Source organism: Notamacropus eugenii, chromosome 4 (assembly GCF_028372415.1).
Source record: "Notamacropus eugenii isolate mMacEug1 chromosome 4, mMacEug1.pri_v2, whole genome shotgun sequence".
NCBI classification, from domain to species: domain Eukaryota; kingdom Metazoa; phylum Chordata; class Mammalia; order Diprotodontia; family Macropodidae; genus Notamacropus; species Notamacropus eugenii.
Genome location: NC_092875.1, coordinates 357,842,663 through 357,848,975, shown reverse-complemented (window position 1 = coordinate 357,848,975; position 6,313 = coordinate 357,842,663). Strand labels below are relative to the sequence as shown.

Genomic DNA, 6,313 nt, shown 5'->3' with positions numbered 1-6,313 from the left:
CAGACATAGGTATACCTAGAACATAGAACAGGTATACCGAGGTAAAATCAGCCATGCTCTTGATACACATGTGCATTACTACATGTCAGAGTGAAGCCAGTGGAGACTCAAAGCAGCAAAGGATCTTGTCTCATAGAATTCATGTGTTTTTAGAGGCTGGAACGCAACCAGGCCTCCATGGACTCCCAAGTTCAACCTACTTTCCACTGTATCACTAACAAAATAAAAGGAGATCTAAGGGTCTCAACGATACACTCCAGTGGCTCCTACTTGGTAGTCTTGTGTATATCTTTCCTTTTATGTTCTCTGGAGGAAAATGACATCGATTTTATAGTGATACTAAGTCTGACAGTCTTGAGGTTACGGAGGAATGACTTATGGTTTACTAAATCAAATTCTGTAGACAGGCCCATAAAAATGAGTCCTGTACCAGGCCTCTCTGTGCAAATTTAGAGATCCCAGAGAGATGACTTTAGCAAAACCTATACTAGAAGAATGAGCTGCTTAAGATTTGACCAGAATGAATCCAAAGGATTCTGAAGTCAAGGTTTAAAGTGCCATTTCAAGGAGCTTTAAGAAAGCATCTCTGAAAGAGGCTTATACCGATACTGCTGCCAACTGGTTTCATTTCTACCTGCTTTAGGAGCATGGGGACTCAGGCATACTCTCAAATTGAGGAAAGATAAATCCAGACTATCCACTGCTGGCTTAAACATTAATGGATCTGAAAGGAGAGCAAAACATTAGATGCACAGTTGTGACTTTAATTCAAAGTTAATTCAGTATTTAGAGAGGTATACTGGGATAGTGGGCAGAGAGTTGATCTTGGAGCCAAGAAGACTAGTGTTCAAATTCTAACTCTGACCCACCTTAGCTCTGTGAACTTGGCTAAGTCTCTTAATCTTTTGGAACTCTAAGCAATGTTTGAATATTTTAAGTTGCAGAGAAAGTGATGACTTTCATTGGTAATAGGAGTCTCCTTGTCTTGGCAGTCAGTTCTACAATGAAATCATAAAACTGAGCAACTATTCCCTATCCCTGAACATTTACCAACTTCTTTGAGATGAATCAGTCTATGTGGAAGCATATATCTATATAATGAAGAAGGTTGGACCAAATGACCTCCACTATCCTTTCCAATTCCAAATCTATGATCCCGAGAGGAAGTTTAATTCTAGCAGACCCACTAGAGAGCAGGCATTACCAATCATTTGCATAGCCCCAAAATGCTTTATAATCTCTTTTTCTTAGTTTTTTTCCCAAAGCTACAGAGACTAGGGGGTGTTATGAGAAAATGGAAGTACAAGGAGGTTAAATAACCAACTTGCCTTTAAATAAAAGGCAAATTATTGCTTGGGCAATAATTCCCAGTCTTAATCCATGGAACCCCTTTCTTTTCTTGGACTCTAGCACCAGATTAATTAGAAACAATCAGCCTAATTCTCATTCGCAACAGTGGAGGGTCATAAACCTGTCTAGGGAGGTCCTTTGTAGATTTGCATTCAAGTTGAATGAATTTGATTAAACTTCAACAAGGAGGATCAGTTGGAAATTTTTTTACCTTGTCTGGCTTCAAAAAAACTTATGATTTGTCCCCTGTGTTGCCAGAGATGGATTCACTGCTTCTTGCCTGGGAAGAACTATCAGCAGGATTTGCAGTAGCTTCCTCTCCCTGATATTTAACCACTTTTCTGTCTTCCTCTTTTCTTAGCTCAGAAGACAATTAATAGCAACAAATCAGGGCTGGACACATATTAAAGTGAATCAGTTCTTGACCATTCATTCTCTTGGACAGGGATGACATGAATAATTGATATATCAAAAGGCTCCATTTTAGACAAAACCTCTAATACTATAGGCTTAAATTTTTTCATGAGGGATGACACCAAGGAGATAAAAGTCTGACTTTGAGATTTCTTTTTTTCATGAATTTTTTGTCTTTTTGGTCCACTGGGTTCAAAGTGACAATAATCACTATTCTAAAGGCTGGAGGAACCAACACCTACTGGCTTCATACACAGAATAATGGAATTCTGGTCCAATTTTTAAAAAATGCAGAAGTGTCCGAATCTTTGGAGGAGAGGGATCGTTAGAATCCTGCTGACAAGTTGTCTTGGGAAGGAAACAGTTTAATAATAAGTGGCATTGCTGTAGTGCCTTAAGGTTGCAAAGCAATTTCTAAAATAAATCTAAAGGGATGAGTGAACCTACCAGGTGCAAACAAAACCCAAAGATCTTGATTGACTGAGGCTTTGTTACCTCTTTGCTAATCTGCCTTCAATGTCCATGTGCACATATTTATAACACAATGGAAGCCAACACAAAATAGAAATAGATACCCCCATCTATTTGTGTCATACCACAAATATCTGAAAACTGTAAATGTTGATAAGTAATTTAACATTCCTTTCACCATCTAACTTTCCTATTTTAGTCAGTTGACATTTTCTCTCTTTTTGTTTTATTTTTACATATTATATGAACAGCCTATGAGTGAATAGCAGGCATTTATATAGCACATAGAGCTTTACTAAATGCTTTACAAAGATCTTATTTGATCCTCACTGCAACCTTGGGAGATAGATTCTATTATTATTACTCTTTTTGAGATAAAGGCAGGAAGAGGTTAAAGGACTCTCCCAGGGTCACCCTAACTGCTAGTAAGTATCTGAGGCCAAGTCTGAATTCAGTTCTTCCTGACTCCAGATCCAGTGCTACAGCAATAGCAGCATTAATGACAAGTAACATTTACACAGTGCTTACTATGGGCCAGACACCGTACTAAGCACTTTTATAGATGTCTCACTTGATCATCACAAAAACCCTGGAAAGTAAGAATAATAATTATTCTAGTCCATATATGTGAAAACTGGGGCAAACAGAGGTTAAGTGACTTCCCAAGTGTCATACAGCTGGCAAATGTCTGCAGCCGGATTTGAACTCAGGTCTTTATGACTTCAGACTCAGCATTCTATCCATTGTGCCACCTAATTGATTCTTGATAAACAGAAGAGAGAGGAGCATAGATCATTTAAGTGAGTCACCTTTGGCTCAAATACCTCTGACTCATATGTGAGAAGGAGTAATTGAAAAAAGATACGCTGAGATGTCCACTTCCACTACAGTCCTCTGGCTCTTTATTGTTAAAAAACAAAAGGGATAGACATACAGACTAGTCCATAGATTTAACTCAGGGAGCTCACAGGGAGCTCTTTGGTGAGGAAATTCCCTCTAGCAATGCAAGTCATCATATCCTCTGCAATTCTTTTACTTAAAAGTTGCCTAAATGGGCAGAGCCAAGATGGCAGAGTATAGGAAGTAGCCAAGCTATTCCAACAATTCCCTCTAAACAACAAAAATAATACCACAAATTGGATTCTGGAGCGACAGAGCCAACAAAAGGCCAGGGTGAGACATTTCTTAGGAGGTTTGAAAGAGAGATCTATAACACTGGGAAGGGGGTTGGCTTGGAGCATGCAGAAGGCCTTGCAAGTGGCAAGAGCAAAATCAACAGCAGTTTTAGGAGCTCACAAACCAGAGATGGTTAGGGGACTGGGCAAATGATCAGGAGGAGAGTATATGGGACTGTGGTGCTAGAAGTGGGTGTAGGACTGAGTGCTGTTTGACAACTCCATTGCCTACACCCTCTTCTAAGACACAGTTTTTAGGTGAAGAGGAGTTACAAGAAGGATTAGGGGCCTCAAACAGCAGTAATTTGTAGTCACAAGGGGACTGGGCTCTAAGGAAGAGTAGCCCTTTTGGCTGGAAGGTAGGCGTAACCACACCTCTCCCAGGATCGCACCATCTTTGAAATACTAAAAATTTCCAAACCTCCAGAACTATCTCTAAAAACAGCACAAAAAGCCTGAAATTTTGGTCAATTCTCCCCCACTCATCCATCAGGTGCAACTCGAGCATAAGAATCAAAGTCAATAAATAGGCTGGAAAAATGAACAAACAAGGAAAAACAAAACAAAACAAAACAAAAGAACATAACCATAAAAAATGACTGTAGTGGCAGGGAAGATCAAGCCAAAAACTCCGAAGAAGATAATGGTATAAAAACAGCTACAAATAAAGCCTTAATTTCTTTTAAAATGTGAATTGGACACCAACCCAAATCCTGAAATTCCTGAAAGATTTAAAGTAAAAGATGAGAGGTAGAGGAAAAATTGTGAAAACTATCACTTTTTGCAAATGATATGACGGTATGCTTAGAGAACACTGAATCAACTAAAAAACTACATGAAACAATGAACACCTTTAGCAAAGTTGTAGGATGTAAAATAAACCCATATAAATCATGAGCATTTCCATATGTTACCAACAAACCCTAGCAGGAAGTGATAGAATAAGAAATTACATTTAAGTAACAACAGAAATTATGAAATACTTTGGCTACTACCTGCCCAAACAAACTCAAGCACTATATGCAGAAAATTACAAACACACACATACGCACACACACATGCATATACATACACATACATATATACACATATACATACACATATATGCACACATACATACACACATATACATACATATATACATATACACATACACACACAAATTGCACATATAAAGGCATCTAAACAATTGGAGTAATATTCATTGCTTATGCACAGAGTGAGCCAGTATAATAAAACTGATGATTGTCTCAAAGTCAATTTTTTCAGTGACATAATCAAATTACTAAAGAAGTATTTTATAGAGGTGAAAAGAAATACTAACCAAATTTATCTGTAAGAACAAATACTCAAGAATATCAGAGGAAGCGCTTGCTTCAGCAGCACATATACTAAAATGGGAATGATACAGAGAAGATTAGCATGGCCTCTGTGTAAGGATGATGCACAAATTCGTGAAGCCTTTTATATTTAAAAAAAAGAATATTAAAGGAATCAATGAAAAAAGCATGAAGGAAGGAAGCCTAGCAGCACCAGATTTCAATCAATATAAAGCCATCTTCATCACAACATTCTAGTACCGGCTAAGAAATCAAGAGGTAGATCTATGGAATAGACTATGTTCACAATACAGCATAGTAAATGACCATAGTAATCTGTTATTGGATAAACCCAAAGACTAAACTTTTGAAGCAAGAACTAAGCATTTGACAAAAATTGTTGGGGAAATTAGAGGGATTTTGGTGGAAACTAGGAATAAACCAAAATCCCACACCATATTTCAAGATAAAGTCAAAATGGGTACATGATTTAGGCATCAAAAACAAATTGGAGGAGCGGGAACAATTTTACCTCCTAGATCTATGGTTAAGGTAAGAGTTTATGATAAAATAAGAGAGAGGATCACAAGCAATAAAGTAGATAACTTTGATTACATGAAATTAAAGAAAAAAGTTTTTGCACAAACAAAACCATTGCAGTCAAAATTAGAGGAAAAACAAGAAACTGAGGGGAAATTACAGCAGATTTGTCTAACAAAGGCCTCATATTTCAAATATATGGGAAACAGCCAAATTTACAAAATAACAGCAATTCTCCAATTGCTAAATGATCAAATAATATGAATAGGCAGTTTCCAAGAAAATAAATCAAACTGTCAATAGTCACATGAATAAATACTCTAAATCACTATTGATTAGAGAAATGCAAATTAAAACAGCTCAGAGGTATCAGCTCACATCTATCAGAAATGAAAAATGCTAGAGGGGATGTGGAAAAATAGGTACACTGTTTATAGAGTTGTGAACTGGTCCAACTATTCTGTAGAACACTTTGGAACTATATGCCCAAATATGTATGCATATAAAACTATGCAGACCTACCAGTTCTTTACTGCAGAGAGATCAAAGGAAAGGGAAAAGAATCTATGCATACAAAAATATTTTAGCAGCTCTTTTTGTGGGATCAAAGAATTAGAAATTGAGAAAATGTCTATCAATTAAGGAATAACTGAATAATTTGTGGTATATGACTGTAATGGAATACTAATATGCTATAAGAAATGATGAGCATGATGGTTTCAGAGTAACACCTGAGTAGTCTTATATGAACTGAAGCAAAATGAAGTGAGCAGAACCAGAACATTGTACGCAATAACAGCAGTAGTGTTACAATGATCATATGTCAATGACTTTGCAAGTCTGAGCAATACAATGACCTGCAGTAATTCTCAAGTACCAGTGTTAAAAATCTATCCACCTCCTGAGAGACAGCTGATGAATTCTGAATGTAGTTTGAAGCATACTTTTTTAAAAAAAACTTTGTTTTTTGCTTTTGCTTCTGTTTTCTTCTTGTTTGGGGAACAGGGAAATATGTTTTCCATGATGTCACATGTGTAATTGATG

The 6,313-nt window shown here is 37.0% G+C and overlaps 1 non-coding gene across 1 annotated transcript; it reads left to right on the top strand.

Moving 5' to 3' along the window:
* Positions 1–4,777: 4,777 nt before the first annotated feature.
* On the top strand, positions 4,778–4,884 carry LOC140502955 (U6 spliceosomal RNA). The gene has a single exon (XR_011966672.1). It is a non-coding gene; the product is annotated as a U6 spliceosomal RNA (small nuclear RNA).
* The last annotated feature ends 1,429 nt before the right edge of the window (positions 4,885–6,313 follow it).